The 17,105-nt window shown below is 42.8% G+C and overlaps 1 protein-coding gene and 1 long non-coding RNA gene across 4 annotated transcripts in view; one reads left to right on the forward strand and one right to left on the reverse strand.

Moving 5' to 3' along the window:
• Window positions 1-8,469, reverse strand: part of SETD5 (SET domain containing 5) — a 73,081-nt gene extending 64,612 nt beyond the window's left edge. For both annotated transcript variants that reach the window (XM_074198641.1, XM_074198640.1), the window contains exon 1: window positions 8,333-8,469. The gene's annotated coding sequence lies outside the window, so the exon portion shown is untranslated. The remainder of the gene's footprint in view (window positions 1-8,332) is intronic.
• Window positions 8,470-8,819: 350 nt separating this feature from the next.
• The window catches only part of LOC141496280 (uncharacterized), an 81,568-nt gene continuing 73,282 nt past the window's right edge, over window positions 8,820-17,105 (forward strand). For both annotated transcript variants that reach the window (XR_012470996.1, XR_012470995.1), the window contains exon 1: window positions 8,820-8,919. This is a non-coding gene — a long non-coding RNA (uncharacterized LOC141496280). The remainder of the gene's footprint in view (window positions 8,920-17,105) is intronic.

Below are 17,105 nucleotides of genomic sequence, written 5' to 3' on the forward strand. Positions count from 1 at the left end.
AAATCATAAACATTCAGGATACCATGGAACAATACAGTAAAAACCTTCCTTAAAATGACTATTACACTATTCTATTAGCTTGATCTACTGACATCAGATTCTACCTTGACACAATTAATCTCGAGAAACAAACTTAAATAGCTATACCGACACTGCATATTTCCTACTCTCTGTATTCCTTGTAGAAAACTAAAGTCAATTCTGGATTGTTGTTGTGAACTAAAGCAGACAGCAAAGAGGGTCAATTTTAACTGCTAATAGGTCTTCTCAGGTTATTTTCTTGTTATTGAAATCTTCTAGGTTCCTAAGAAATTATTATTACTAATTATTATATCATATATTAGCTCTCTCAAAGCACAAGTCAGCACTGGAAAGGAAAAGATTTTTTTTTAACACAAGAATCAGAAATTGTACTGTAGAGCACAATTCCATTTGAACAGAAGATAAAGAATATCTGGGGAATTAAAAGGACAAAAGAATAGATCTCTGGGACATAAATTATAAACTAAACATGTCATTATGAATGTTTAAATGCTAAAATGAGATTAGCTTCTTAACTACAACACAATTTCCAATAAGTATTTTTTTTTTAAATCATGCAGCTAGGTAGCACAGTGGATAGAGTCAGACTTGGAGATAAGACCCATCTTTCCTGAGCTCAAATGTGACTTCAGATACTTCTCAGTTGTTTGACCCTGGGCAAGTCACTTAACTCTGCCTGCCTCCATTTTCTTCATCTGCAAGATGAAGAAGGAAATGGCAAACCACTCCATTATCTTTGCAAAAAAATACTGGGGAAGAAGGGGGGGAGTGGGGTGGGGATCACGAAGTCAGAGAAATAACAATCTTTGTACTTCAGCCTGCTAAAGACAAGATCTTCAACTGGGTTTCACAGGATCAAAGACCTAGAACTAGATTAAACTCCTCCCTGGGTCCCCACTCACAGGTTATTGAGTACAATTCCCTCATTTTCTAGATTAACATTTTCTAGATCACATAGATGTTAATTTAATTGGAAGATCCAGGATTTGATTATAAATCCTGTCTAAAACCTAGCCTAATAGTACGGAAGAACTGGAAGGAATGAATAGTGGTACAAGGAGTGCAATTAAATTGACACTCCCCACCCCACCAAAGGTATTCTCCAGAGAAGAGAGCCAAAGGAAATAAGACTATAGATAATCTGAAGGGGGGGGGGGGTGTTTAAGAATAATTCCCTTCAAATAAATAATGACTAGCTAATCTCATCTCAATTGAGTTAAAATATACAGTTATATAGATAAGAAAAGCTCTTCTAAGAATAAGAATGCTATACAAATGAGTACATAATCATACTATAGGTAGATAAAATACTCAAAATCCAAAGTATTATCTTCAGTCCATAGGAGTTTTTCCAATAACAATATCAATAATACTTATTCTGGCATTGAATCATGATAATGAATGTGCAACTAGCTGGTGAAACTTGAATGCATAAGAATCCTTTCCCAAACCTGTTATGACTCTGGGATTCATCAGATGAAGAAAATGGAGGCAGTGTAAATCTCTCACACTAGGAAATCTTTAGGACAAATCCTTTAGAGATAAGCATATACACACAGCCATCTAATCATGATTAATATATTGACTAATTTTCCTCTGTCCTCTCCTTTTTAAAAAAATAACAAAAAATAGTAAAAAAAAAATAAGATGGAAAGACCAAAAAGGAAAATATGGGTGGGATTCATTGATCCACCTTAATTTTAGTCTGCTGCTCTTAAAGGTTGTTGATTTAACTCATTGTTAGTAGAAACTTTGAAAGTTTAAAAAAACAATTTGGTTGGAAGGGGAATCTCAGTTCTTCCAGTTATTATTATAGCCCTTAAAGACATAGGTGATGATCCTCAAATTCTAGTCTCAGTCAAGAACTTCTCCAAGGCTCTAGGCAAGGTGCAGACAATAACCCCCTGCAATTTCAGTGAAGAAATAAGTTCTCCCCAGTTGTTTAGGTATACAGATTTTCACTAGGGCAAGGAGAGATGACCAGCCAGAATGTTTAGTAGTTCAGTCCTTTCAGCTGTGTTAACTTTCTGGGAGCCTTTTAAGAGTTTTCTTGGAAGGGGGCAGCTAGGTGGCGTAGTGGATAAAGCACCGGCCCTGGAGTCAGGAGTACCTGGGTTCAAATCTGGTCTCAGACACTTAAGAATTACCTAGCTGTGTGGCCTTGAGCAAGCCACTTAACCCAGTTTGCCTTGCAAAAAACCCGAAAAAAAGTTTTCTTGATATTAAAGTGGTTCATATTTCCGTCTCCAGCTCATTAACAGAAGGAATAATTTAAATGACTTGCCCAGGGTCACAAAGCTATTGTCTGAGGCCACATTTGAACTGAGGAAGTCTTCTAGACTCCAGGCCCGAAATGGTAATCAAGAATAGTTTAAGGATGATCCTATTTAGATGGTAGGAAATGCAGTATTTCCAAGATAATCCTGCAAGCATTTATGGTAATCATCTATGTGAAAGGGCTATAAACGAAAGCACTATCACTAAATTCCTGCTGTTATATAAATATGGTTCCTGTATTTCCTTTAGAAAACTTTGAAAAAAAGATGCTACCTCTATTTTAATGATGGGAAAAATGGAGACGCTATTAAACTTACATAGGAATATCGGAACTCCAGAACTTAATATTCCAGTCAAAATATAAATGCTTAGCACTAACACAGTACTCTTCAATTTCTCTACACATGCACATATAATGTAAACAACACTACATTCCTATTAGAGGTCAATGCTACAAAAAAAGCTAAGCAACTTACTATCACAACATACATTAATGACAGACAATCTTCGGTTCAGTCCATTAAGCCAGAATACCTCTATTTTTGCAGAGTTATAGGCCCAGCTAAACCAAAGTAATTATTTCACTCATTTAATTCTCTGATGAAGCTTAGGTGGAAAGTACAAAGTCCAAATAACTTTTTACAACTAGCTTAAAGGCATGAAATAAATTGTTATATAGGTATGCCTCAATTTACTCAAGCACCAAGTTCTTGGGGGGGAAAATGCATTTAATATATAGAAGTATATTAGCAGAATGTATCACTCAAACTTTGTGGTTAATCATTTTGCAAAAAAAAAAAAAATCCTTTAGAAAGGTAAGCAACAGCCTGGTGTCTTTAGGTAAGATTTCTTATATTTGGGATTTTCTTAAAGCAAATAAACTAGTACTGCCTTACATTAAAAAACAAAAACCTGAAGTTACTATTCAGCAGACTAAACCAGTTAAGTTTTAGATGAAAGCAGAGATCCCTATAGGGTCACAAATCTTAGGAATGCCAGGGATTATTTAGAGCTATTTCTGCTTTAAGGCACTTCCAATCCTATGCTTTTTTTTGTATTGTGATAAACCAGATGCGATGATAGCTACTACTTTCAGTTGAGGGTCCAGACCTAACAAGTTAAAAGAGGTTAGGCCTAACCTAAAAAATAAAATGCTTCTCTAGCAAAGTGTCGATGAAGATAAAACAATACCTAGTCCTCTCAGTGATCCAACACTGAAACATTGAAAGATGTTCAGTTCATTGCTTTAAAATAAAATTGAAAGCCAACAATATGTAACCTTTTCACAAAAAGAAACATGATAGCTTGCATTACAGGTACAATCTCAACTAAAATAACGACACTGTATGTGTCTAAATTTCCTAGCAGTTTCATTTGGACACAGTATTCCTTTCCACTTCCTAATGAGAATTCAATTGTGAATTGCCATAGAGCAGCCATGTTCAGTAGTGATATTACATTTAGTAGGAGCAAAGGGCGGGATTTGGTTTCACCTCAATCTGTAGCAGACTTTAGTTTTATTTTTTCCTTAGACATAAAATTTTATCATCCTACCACATGCTCAAGGACAATTTTGGGGTTAATAGTACACAGTTGGCACAAATTCAATGCTCAAGTAGGAAACTGCAAATGATTTCTTTAATTGTATGCCAAGTTGAATAATCTCCCAGGGAAAAAGAACCTCCTCCTGCTGCCCCTCCCCCACCAGCATCGCCTCCCTGCTGTGCAAAAGAGCCCTTTGTCCGGCCCTGCACTTATCTGGCTGTTTGGCCATATTGACAGGCCTACTGGAGGCATAATAAGGGAGGTAGTCTGGCATCAGCAGCTGGCAGTTTGAAACAAAAATCTTCTTATTTTACTTTCAACAAACCCTGTTGCAGTGGTCTCTGGTTCCCCTCATGGTGTCTAAATCTCTTCTTTCTGTTTTATCTCAGTTTCCAAATACAGCAGGCAGGGGCAGGAGCTAGATATACCCACCATCCCCTAGTAGGGGGGTGGTGGGTGTAGAAAAGTTAGAGCAGATCAAAAACTTGACTCCTAGCCTCACACCACTCTGTTGGCACACTCTTGAAGGTTTTTATAATTTTGTGCCTCAAAGTTTTGCAAATGACAAACAACAGGTAGGGTACAGTTTGTGTAGTGAAAAAAAGACCAAGGAACAGATCTATTTGTTTTTCCTCAGTTATTCGACCAAACTCCTACTCTCTTTAAATTTGATTAGGGGTTCAGGAGAGGGCAAAACAGACCACAGTTTGAAGTATCAGGGAAACTGCACAATCATCTTACAATGATAGGACATCACTCTGTTTTTGCAATGAGAAGAAAGGATTCCTTGTCTTCATCCCAAAGACGGTGGATTGACTAAGTCAATCAGGTATTCAAAAACCAAAGCGATGCTGGAAAACCTGAATGGACAAGATGAAATTACATATTCCCTACTCAGTGACTAATATGGGTAAAGTGAATTGAGTTTTACTTCATTAGATCTTATAATCCATCGAGAAAGTATGAAACTGAATTGGTTGAAAATTATTTAGAACTTGTCAGAGAACAAAATTCTCTGAAGCATCAAATCTCAGTAAAGCTTGCATCTGGTTCAGAATTTTCAAAGAGAATAATTTTTATGAGAATCAAAATAATAGGAAAAATTGTATATAGGCAATAGATCTAATAGGACTTAATACTATCGAATCCACAGTACACACACTTCTCTTTCCTCTCCTCCAAGATAAACTTCCCTATACCACCTGAGTCTCCTTAAGGGAAGGGAGAATTGAGACCATGAATTCAATATTTAACACTTTAAAATAACTTTACCTCATAGTATGGAATTCTCTAAACTGAAGAATGCATCTGAACCTTCTAAGACAAAATGATACTTATTGCAAGGGGCAATCATCTTCAGGTAATGGAAGGTTTTATTTTCAATCAAATTCCAAGTGACAATAAGTTGTATTGTGTAGTTGTTTACAATTTTTTTGGTCAAACTTCAAAGTCAGTCATTGCTCAAAGAGTAGCTTTTTGAAAAAAAATTCCTGCTAGAAGGATGGAGTCTATCAGAAAAGTTTCAGTTACCAACATCTGAACATAAATTATTATTTTAGAAAACTAACTGCTAGGGAAGGTCTACAGCTTCAAATTAAGTCACCAGACTTGAAACCTATTTATGAGGGAAAAGTATTCTCTTCATGATCTTCCCTCATAGATATTTCCAGTGATCTCTGATGGTCCATAATTGTGACCCAATGTTTCATCAATAACTTTTAATGCAAATGGGATGACAATGTGGAAATGGCATTCTCTACTTCTGAGTCTTGCTTTATCCCCCCCCCCCAAAAACAAAAGGGGGGAAAAAGTTACTTATTTCTCTCAAAAGGGTAGATTAGTTATAACATGGAAGTAACACAATTGTAAATTATGGATGCAAGGTATACATATATGATTCTAAATAGTTTCAAAGAATTTCTAAATAGGGTAAAATGTATATTTGAGGGTTAACAGACCTTTAAGCTCATTTCTAAGAATCTTTTGTCTTATAATGTAGTTCAATCAACAAGCCAATACAAGTGAAAAAGCATATTTATTTGATATGGTATCTTTTACATTATGAAGTATTTTTTTCTTATAACAACAGTTACAGTACAAAAGTACCAGAAGAATTTAAAATATTCTTTTTAAAAGGTCCTCTCTTTCATTAGTCTGCTTGGATGCTTGGTCATTGGCTGGTAGGAAAAGACAATTCACTTTTGTGAACAGCAAAAATTCATTTTCGTTCATCTTGGTTCCCTGCCACAGATATTGGAATTACTATTATACATTACAAATAATTGTGGGACTGAAATACATACACATGAATTTAAGCCAAAATTTTTTTTATTACAATATCACTACTTTTAATCTGTGGAGGGCTCAAATTTAAAAACAACAAACCACGACCAGCATCTCTACTATATGTACTAAGTTGCAATCCATGCGAGTGCTGGTTCTCATCCAATTGTACCAGAGACTGCTCTCTGCTAATATAGAAAACTTTCTGATGAAGAGAAGTTGTGGGGGAGGGGGGTAAATTGCTCTGATGCAGTCTTCTTAAGTGTCCAGTATTAGATACTTTCTGCATATTCCTTCTAGTCTGCCCCATCTCTTCACAGATGGGTCTAGGTGCAACATATTCAAGGGCTGTATCCTTGTAACATCAGAAGACTAACTATACCCAATGAGACAATTAGTCAAAACTCTGCAGTAGGTATTTGTTAGTCTGAATAAATAATTCAGAAAAAAAAGTGTTTGGTAATATTAATCACCACTTGGAAAGAGGTAATTTCTATTAGTTTATCCTCTTAAGATTCCAGAGTCTATTTTAGCAACATATTATTCTATAATCTGCGAATGGAAAAATTCCTCAATAGTCTGGTTTGATACTTGTATCCATTCTACTGGACAGAAATTTTATTCAATAAAGATAATTTGGCCTAATTATTGGAGATGAACACAACAGTAAGAATGCATGTGGCTGTATAATGACTGGAAGGGAAAGCAGAAAAAAAATGTGTATGTAGTTAAGAAAAAAAGGAGTTGCATATATATATAGTTTTTTCCTGCCCTCCTTTTAAGGAAGAATCTCAGTTCTCCCTACTGTGGTTTCTTGAGGGTTCGAAAAAAAAGAGCACAAATGAAATACCTGACATTTCTAATGACATTGTAGAATAGTTCTCTATGGATACTGGAAAACTCCAATAAATTCCATTTTTCTAATCACTGATATAATTGGATGGAAGGTTCATTTTCTTTCATGTCTACATGGATAGATATAAATATGGATTTTTTTTTTTAGCAAACCAGATCAGCAGTAAAATTCTCAAGAAACCCATGTTTCTTGTCCGTGGTGGAGCCAGCCATCTCCTAAGTGCAGCTCCCTGCAGCCGACAGCATTAATGGACGCTGCACTGCTGTCCTTCCCTGGAGACAGCAGCCAGCACTACTCAAGCTTCTCACGTAGCAACCAGAGCTCCAGAGCCAGCAGCTGCTGCTGCCTTGTATACTCACCCCGAGATCCAGCCCAGAGGAACAAGCCTCTGCTCTCCTCACCCCACCCCCACTCCTCACACACTTTCCTCCCCATCAGCGCTCCTTGCCAGGCAGACTGTGGAAAGATCCTCTCAGAGAGAAACCATCCTCTCTCGGTGATTATCCTAAGACTTTTATTAGAAATTCAAGCTTTACCTAGAGCCAATTAAAAACAATTTTTTTAAAAAAAAAATGAAATCAGTGCTGGAATTAAAACGGCTTTTCAGAGCCACATTTCCCTAAATCCTGAGCGTATCTTGGAGGCCCAAGTGACACTCTCGCGCCGTGTTCTACAACAGGAAATCGTTCTTTCTTCTGCCCAGAATGACAGCCTGACTCCAATCACATCACGGACCAGCACCCTGGTAGGGCAGCTACCTTCTAAACAAAACTGCGAACAGCCCTTATTTTAAGAAAACGAGGATTCCTGGTTCTCCAAGGCCAGCGAACCCCGCTGCAGACCAGACTCCGAAACGCTCGCGTTTCACACGATTAAAAAATAAACCACTATTTGAGCACTTTTCCTATTCAGCAAATCATCGATGGCCTCAGAATCCTCCCCACAGCCGGGCCCCGTCCTAACCCGGCCCCTGGGCGCCCCGTCAGGTCACAATGGGGCGCCCGGCGCCCCGACCCCCGGGGCGACCCCGGGAGCGTGACCTTGCCCACGACCTGCGTCGTTCCAAACGACCTGTGCCCCCCGAGCGGGCGCGGGGACCCCCGGGGCCCGGGGCGGGACGAGCGGCGTGAGGAAGCAGAAAAGGCAGGCCCGGCCCGGCCCGCGCCCCCGGCCCGGCCCCCACGCCCAGGGCAGGCCGGGCGGCACGCGCTGGCGGCGCTCCAGGCCGGGCCCCGGCCCCGCGCGGGGGTGCGCCGGCGGGCCGCGCGGGCGGCGGGGGGAGGGGCGGGGGCCGCGCGCGAGCGGGCCTCCGGCGGTCGGACCCCTTACCTGTGTCCCTGCCGGGCGCGGGGGCCGCGCCCGGGCCCGGGCGGCGGAGTGCGGCTCGGCCGGGAGGGCAGGACTCGAGCGAGGCCCAGCGCGGCGCCGCGGCGTTTCCTGACCGGGGCGGCCCGGGCCTGTGAGGCGGGGGTGGGGGCAGGGGCAGAGAGGCGGAGCGAACCGAGGGCGGGCGCGCGGGCGGGGGACGGGCGGGAGTGTGGGCGGGCGGGGCGGCTGCCGGGGGCCGCTGCCGCTGCCGCTGCGCGAGTCGGTGACGAGGCTGGCGGGCGGCGGCCGCCCCTCCCCCGGCGGCGGCGGCGGCGGCGGCGGCAGCAGCGGCGGCGGAGGCGGCGACGGCGGCGGCGGCGGCTCACTCAGCCCGCTGCCCGAGCGGAAACGCCACTGACCGCACGGGGATCCCCGGCACTGGCGCCAGGGGCACCCGGGACACGCCCCCTCCCGCCGCGCCATTGGCCTCCGCGCCCAGCGCTGCGCACCCATTGGCCGCGCGGCCGCCAATCAGCGGCGGCCGCCGGGGTCGCCGGCAGAAGAGGCTGTGCGCGGGGGCACCGGCTCGTCAGAGAGCCAGCTGCTAGGTAGGGGAGCGGAACTCTTCGGGGGGTGAGGGTGGGGGGGGGGCGGCCGCCGGCCGGGCGGGAGGGGAGCGCCGCCGGCAGAGGCGGGCGAGGCGGGGGACCTCGGGGTTCCGCTCGACGCCGACCGAGCACCCGGGCCCGGCCGCCGCGCCGGAGGGGGAGGGAGGAACCGAAGGGAGAGGGCGCCGCCAGCCCGGAGCCGCCGCGGCTCCCGCAGCGGGCGGGGCTCGCCCGGCCCGCCTCCTCTCGCGGATTGGCCGCGTCGCCTCCCGCCGCGTGTGAAAACACAAATGGCGCCCGCGGGTTGGACCGAAGCTCCCGTCAGTCACGGCCCGGAGGGGACGCCGCTGCCGCGGCGCTCGGACGGCCCCTTGGGCGGGGTAGGTAGGTCGGGAGGGGGAAGGGCGACCTCGAGGGGCCGTGAAGGTGCCTCCGCTCCTCCCGGCTCGGGCGGCTCCGGCGTCTCCGCCCTTTTTTTTTTCCCCCCGAGAGCGGCCGCGGGCTCTGATTGGGCCGCGGCGCCGGGAGTCGGCTCGGCCATTGGCTCCGACCCGAGCGAGCGAGACCACTGCGCGCGGCGGCGGGGGCCGCGGGCCGCCCTGCCGCCCCGCGGCGCCCGCGGTGGTAGGGTCTCGGCCCAGCGCCGCAGTGTCTGGCCCGGCGCCCCTGCGCAACGTGGCAGGAAGCGGGCCGCGGGGGCGCCGGGAGGAGGGGGTTCTGGGGAGACTCGTGGGTGGCGGCGGCCGCCGCGCTGCGGCGAGGGGGGAGGGGCCGGGCGGGCGCCGGCCGCCCGCGGGGCCCCAGGTCCACGCTCGGCTTGAAGGGCGTGGAGGCCCCGGATGGCGCAATGCGGGGCTGGGGGCGGGGAGGCCGGGCCGCCCCGCTGCCCCGAGCCCCCGGCGGCGCCCCCGCTCCTCGGCCGCCTTTGTGCGCCCGGGATGGGGCCGGGGAACGCCGGAGCGCCCGCCCCTCCCCCGCGCCTCACCCCCCGGCGCAGCTCCGCGCCCAGCTTCGCAGGGAACAAAGGGGACCGCGGGCACTTTCCCTTGCCCGGTGCCCCGCCGCCCTCTGCCCAGTCACCTGCACCCGGCGCCACGCCCGCGCTGCCCTCCCCCGGAAACCAGAATCCGCGTGCGTTCCCGGGCGCCGCCAGACGGGCACACCTTAGACAGACACCATTTTGAAAATGCAGCTTCCTCCTCGTCCCCCCCACCTGGTGCCCGGGGTGCCGCCCGAGCTTCCCTGCGCCCCCGCAGGACGGAGGGTGCCCAGGAGCCCGGCCCGGGGCCGGCGCTCCTCAGCGCTGTTTCTCTGCTTGTGCCATGGGCACTTGTCCTGCTGCCGCTTCCAAAGCCCAAAATGGCTTCTCCCCGGCCCTGCTTGATGCGAGACCCGAGGAGGCTGGGCCAGCCTGGCCCGGACCGGCGCTGCCCTCCACACCAGAAACTGGAGGCGGTTTGCTTATCAGTGCGTGCGCGCAGAACTCGTTTTCACTCCAGGAATTCCCCTCACCTTTGAAATCCTAGGTGTGACTGCTACCTCTCCCACTTGCAGCACCATACTTCCCTGTTTTTTTTTTTTCTCTCAAGATTTCCTCATTCGTTCCTAACATTTTTTTTGGTTTATTTTTGCAAGGCAATGGGGTTAAATGACTTGCCCAAGGTCACTTAGGTAATAATTACTAAGTTTCTGAGGGTGGATTTAAACTCAGTATTGAGAACTCTGGTACTCCATCCACTGTGCTACCTAGCTGCCCCCATTCCTAACATTTTTGATGTTAACTTTGTTATCATAGTCCCTTTATTTCATTTTTCCAAGTCTTGTTTTTAAATTAATCTTTCTAGAATGTGTCCTTTGTTATTTGGCAAGTCCTTTCCTAAATTGTTTGGAAAAGATCTGGAATTAGCCAACATATTTTACCCCTTAGAACCAAGCCAAAAAATGTGGTAATATACAATCGAATGTGAAAATCAATGGTGCTTGATTTACTAAGGTAAGCATTTGTAAATCATGTAAAATAATAGTATTGATCCCTTTTATTTAGAAATAAAATTAATAAAACTTTTGTGTTAACATTAAATAAAAACTGTCTGGAATTTTTTTTCCTTCAAGAAAGCCATATACCTATATTATTTCATCTAAAGAAGAAAAATTTGTTATGAACTTCTATTTTCAAGTGTTTGGGAAAGAGGTATGGAAATTTCTTGTCATTTTTCCTTCTGGACTCCTGTTGAATTTGGTTAAAATTTTTTAAATTCTTCTAAGAATCAGAAGATTATGAGATGCCTTATAATAGGATCATTATAGGTTATATTTATTGCTTTTTTCAGAGACCTTTGGAAATAGAATATATTAACAGCACTAATTTTTCTGTTGTCTAGACAAACTTCTCCCAAGTGACATTTCAACTAAAATCTAGATTTTATCTGGTTTAGATTAATTTAGTATGAGATTTTGTTTTCCTTTTGCATTTTCTTTTGTATATAGGCATGTTCATTAGTTGTTTGATATGTTAGTAATTTAATTTCAAGTGCATATACCGAAGCAAGATACCATTGTTTATGGTACTGGCCTGTTTCCCCTTCTCAACTAGTGAAGAGTCTGAACTATAGAAATCTACAACACAAAATCAGGCTATTTGTGAGAGGCAGGCTTAGGTCAAGCTTATTGCTCTGTTAACAATAATGGAATAAACCACAATAGTCCTTTGTTTCCTTAGTATCTTGTAACACTCATTTGCCAGTTCCCTTTTTACTAGACCTTTACAAAAATTAAATCCATTCAGAAGAGTAGCTAGGTTTCTGTAGCTGTAGGAAGGTCTGTAGGTCCCTCAGAATTAGCTCTTTCTATACAGTCCAACTAAATCACCTCATCTCAGTCTGTCCAGAGCAGCAGATAGCAGTAGCATCTGGGTCTTATACTTCATTCCCCAGAAGACTGCACATAGGTGCACCTGCCCCAAGTTCCCCCCCCACCCCAGCAGTTACTGACCTTATTCTGATCCAGGGTTTTAACCAGCCTTATTTTATTAACAGCCTCTTTTATAATGGCCTGTGTTTTTTTCTTTCATTTTTGAATTTTACAATTTTTCCCTTAAATCTTGCTTTCCTCCCCTCACCCTCCAACAGAAGGCAGTCTGATACTTTACATTGTTTCCATGCTATACATTCATCTAAATTGAATGTGTTAAGAAAGAAATCATCTTTAAGGAAAAAAAAATATAAGATAGAAAAATTACATAAGAGATAAGGTTTTTTTTTAAATTAAAGGTAATAGCCTTTGATCTTTGTTCAAGTGCCACAATTATTTCTCTGGGTACAGATGGTATTCTCCATCACAGATCTCCCAAAATTGTCCCTGATTGTTGCACTGATAGAATGAGCAGGACTGTGTGTCTTTTGGGTCTTAATGGCCCCTTCATTTCATCCCTGTTTGCCAGCTTTTGCAGCATCCCAAGACTTACTCCCTACCCCCCAAATGCTGTATGAGTACTCAGAATCTTCCTCTTAAGCATCTGCACAAGTCTCCTCAGTTTCTTTTAATCTACCTATAGCATGAGGAGGCAGTAGTCCATGGCAAGAATGTTGCATTTTAATTTAGAAGCCATGGCTTCTGGCTCTGAACTTTGATCCTCATATAAACCCAGATAAGTCATCCTCATCTTTAAAATGACAGAGTTGAACTAGATGGTCTCTATTACCCTATGATCCAAAGTCTTGGAGCTAAAATCACCAATTATACTTTTTTAAAAAGCATTTTAAAATGGGCAAAGAAAGTAGAGTTCCTTTCTAAAGAAACTTAGAATCGAATAGAAATAAAAGCATGCATAAAATGATAATGCAAATTGGAATGTTCTGATTAGATAATGTTCCAGATTTATAATTTCATTATCAATGGACGATATTTAGCATTATAATTATTGACTATCAAACTGAAAGGCAAGTTATTCAGGAATTCTAGGATCATCTAGACTTGGGTACGGTTGTTTCTGGTCATCTGGTGCTATACCATGTGATCACCAGGTACAGTCTCACAGCTTGGCAGGTTCCGAAAGTCAATTGAACACAATATTGGGTTCTAGTTAACTTAAACTAACTTGAAAATTAGAACCTTGGTGATTAAATAGCTTTGTTAATGGGGGGGAATCGATCCAGAAGGCAAGTTGATTTGAAGGCTAAATTGTAAATTGAGCTGGGGAGAAGGGGCCATTATGAACATCATTTGTATTTTCTGAAAGATGTATGAACAGATAGGGCGGGATGAAGTTTAGTACTTAACAAGAACAGTGGCAGATGTATGTGGTCCATTATCAACTACGGTTTTATCATATGGGAAGAAGGCACATGGAGAATATATATTCTTTCTGCCATATCCTACAATAATTCACATTTAAAGTCTTTCTCTGACCCAATCCCCCTCCCAGCCTCCCTTGCAAATTACCCCCTCCCCAGAAAAATACATTGTTTTTCACTATATCTTCACACATATTCAGGTTGTTTCCTCTCAATAGAAGTTCCTTGAGGGCCCAGATGGCTCTACCCCTCCCTTTTAGATGTGACTTTGGACAAGTCACTGTCCAAAACAATTTTTAGATTCCCAAAACCTTACATAGTGCTTAGAATTTGTTATTTTGTTCTTGTTGGTTTCCAAAATACATTATTGATTTAAACCCATTTTATGGGGATGAGGAAAGTGAAGCTCAGAGAGGCTATTTGTCTATGATCTCATAGCTAATCAAGGTGTGAGACAGAATTCAAACTCTGATCTTTTGACTTTTAGGGCTGGTACTCTTTCTATTATACCACCTTTACCTATTTCTTATTAAATCGCTAATGGAGAGCTCAAATGTCAAAAATTCATAACTCACCTCTGTCATTCAAATTGTATTCCTTTTTCAGTTAAAGAGGATGTGTTTTTCTTATCGAATACTAAGAACATTTTCAAAATGCTTACAACTTACTTTTTGCCCTGATTTTTAGTTTCTGCATTAAATTGAGAGGTCTCAAGGTTGACCTTCAGAACTTTCTTAGTTCGGAAACTCCTAGTGTCAAGATATAAAAAGTTGCTTGAACATTTTACCATCTCAAAAGAGGTGAAACAACCAAAAAACCCAACTCAAAAGGTGTAGCTTCCAGAAACTCCAGCCTGAGCCCAATAATGACAGTTTATCTTGCCCAGTAGTACTGGCTGAGCAAGATTCTAAACTGATAGAAAAAGCAATACTGAATTCTGTGTATAGTCATAGGAATTATTGGACATGAACAAAGATAAAGGCTAGCTACAATTTAGAAGGACCAAGCCTTGGGACTATACTCTTTATACTGCTATTATAATTAGACCTTAAGAAACATAACAATTGTTATGTTCAAGAGAAAATCCAAACCCCCTTTTGCAGATGGAGAAACTGGAGGTCAGAGAGGGCAATGACTTGCAGTGGAATGGCAGAGCTGGGACTTGATTGCTGATGCACTAGATTGTAGTTATTTGCAAAATGTACATTTTGATGAAGAGGGGGAGGTGGGGAAAACAAAATTGAAATTAAAAATGGGGTTAAAAGATCTCTTCCTCCCCCCAGCTGAAATTCAAGCTTTGACAAGGATTGCTACCAGAATCATACAGTAGTACTCACAGTGGATTGGCTGCTAAGGGAATTCTTTTGGGGTGGGATTAGGTTTAGGGGAGGAGGAGCTACAATCTACCCTATTCTTTTAAAATTTCTCCTTAAAAGGGAGTGATTCAGTCACAAAAAGAGTAGTAGCTTTAAAAGTCCTAATTTAGATAGTACAGTTGGTATGAAAGTGATGTTGACTAGATCAGCAAAGCCATGGGCATAGATTCATCTTAAATTATGCTAGATTAAGAAAAGGCAATATAAAATCTGGAAACCTGTCCTTGATTTGTTATTTAGGTAAATTAGTTATTCTTCCATTTATTTGATGGGAATACTATCATAACCAATTGTAGGGATTATTTTAGCCCCAGTGGATTGCCTGCTGAGCCGGTTCAGGGATATAAACTATCTAAATATATGAAGTACTTAACAAAAAGCCTTCATGAATATTACTGTACCTAGAGAAATTCAGACCTTGAACAAACTGAAGGTCCCCTTTTGTTATTCTTGAGCTTCGGTTCCTCCTGGAAGGGGTTCTGGAGGAGGCCATGGGAACAAACCCCATTAAGTTTTTGCAGTCAGCCCTGGGGTGTGTCAGACTCTCCTTCCTTATCTCTCTTTGCCCTGTCAACCAATTATGATGCTCTAAAGATCCCATTACCTAGATCTGGGAGTGGAGGCCACAAGTTGTGTCTTGCTTTTCTCTAGAACCTCTGGGAAGCAACCTCACAGTTACAAGTTGGCAAGTTATGAAAAGGAAAAGCTGTAAAGCGAGCCATTTTTGTGGCTGCATCTCCAAGTGTTGATTTGAAAATACAAATACTCTTTTCAGACAGCTACTGGATGCCAGCCCCAAAAAGAAGACTAAAATTTGAGGCTGAGTTGTAAGGATAAACCTTATTTGGAAATTGTAATTTTTTTCTGAAGTGTGAATGTTGATTTGCCCCCAAAATAATCATTTCTCAAGAATTTGTTGATAAGGAAATTAAGAAACTGAGTGAAAGAAACTTTGACCTGAAAAAGTACCTTTACTCCTCCTTGCTCCATTCCTCCTCCTTTTTTTCTTATTCTTACTGACCTCTCCACATTACTTGATATTATTTTACTACCCCAATTTTCACTATTAGTTTTTTCTTCTCCTGACTAGGGGTTTCCAAAGCTCCTTGATCTTTTGTGCTTTCCTTTTTGGCTTAGGCTTCTAGTTACCTAAACTAGCCAAAAAAGTATCTTTATTCCTCAGTAATCTTTTTCTATTAGCCCGTTTTAGTCACTTGGTACCATCATTCATCCAGCCATCTAGACTTGAAACTCATCCTCATTGACTCATATCCAACAGATCTCCAAATTCTGCCTTCTTTTGAAACTTCATTCCACCAATGTGTTTGTTACTTGTCATTCCCACTTACCCAGTCTAAGTTCCAATTTATCATGTCATTACCCCTTTCTAGTTACTGTCTGGTCCCTGAGTCTTTCAGTTTTTCTGTTCTTTAAGATCCATTTTATATCTCTCTCACAGAAGGCTCTTTATTAAAACAATTTCATTATCTTAACTGAATTCTGAACTATTAGAAGAAATGGTGTCCCCTTTAAAAACTGAAAGAGGAAGTTATATTACAGACAAAAGGAAATATCCCATGTATTAAACAAATGACAAAGATTAGTTATATAACCTCAAGTACTTTGTGCTGTCAAAGTCAGCATTGGGGGCAGCTAGGTGGCGCAGTGGATAGAGCACTGGCCCTGGAGTCAGGAGTACCTGAGTTCAAGTCCAGCCTCAGACACTTAATAACTACCTAACTGTGTGGCCTTGGGCAAGCCACTTAACCCCATTGCCTTGCAAAAAAAAAAAAATACCTAAAAACCTCAAAGTCAGCATTGCCCCAAAAAGCAGAACTCGGACATATAAAAAGTTATGGGAAAAGAGATTCCTGCTGAACATGAGGGTTGCCTTGGGCCTACTGGTTTATTCAAGGAGAAATGGTATTTTAAGAACCCCATTCTAGACCAGTGTTTTATGTTACTTAACATGTATCATTGATATCAGTTTGTTTGCCTTCTCAAGGATGGGGGAAGGGTGGGAGGACTCAACTTTAAAAAAAAATGAATGTTTAAAGACTTAAAACCTGTAACTGGGAAATACTTAACACAATAAAAATGTATTGGAAAAAAACAGCATAGTAATGAATTTATTACTTCCAGAGAGGAGGGGGAGGGTGTATGTATGTATGTATGTGTGCGTGTGATCAAGCGAAGAGACTTCAGCTATTTAACCTGGAGAAGAGAAAGACAATGTTTTATAAAACCTCAATTAGCTGTCTTTTTAACTATCTTGAAGGGCTGTAAAATGTGGAATATCAAGATTTGTTGGCTTGGTCCTAAAAGGCAGAATTATCAGAAAGGCAAAAGTTTCTGTCATTTGAAATAAAAATTTCAATTTAATTGTCTTAAAAGTAGAATGAGCTCTGTGTCAAAAAAGCAAAACATTTTCTATCACTGGATCCACTTGAAAATAACTAGACATCAATCTACAGTAACCCAGGGCAATTTCAAAGAAGTTTTAAAGAAAAAATGCCAT

This window comes from Macrotis lagotis, chromosome 8, assembly GCF_037893015.1.
Source record: "Macrotis lagotis isolate mMagLag1 chromosome 8, bilby.v1.9.chrom.fasta, whole genome shotgun sequence".
NCBI lineage: Eukaryota > Metazoa > Chordata > Mammalia > Peramelemorphia > Peramelidae > Macrotis > Macrotis lagotis.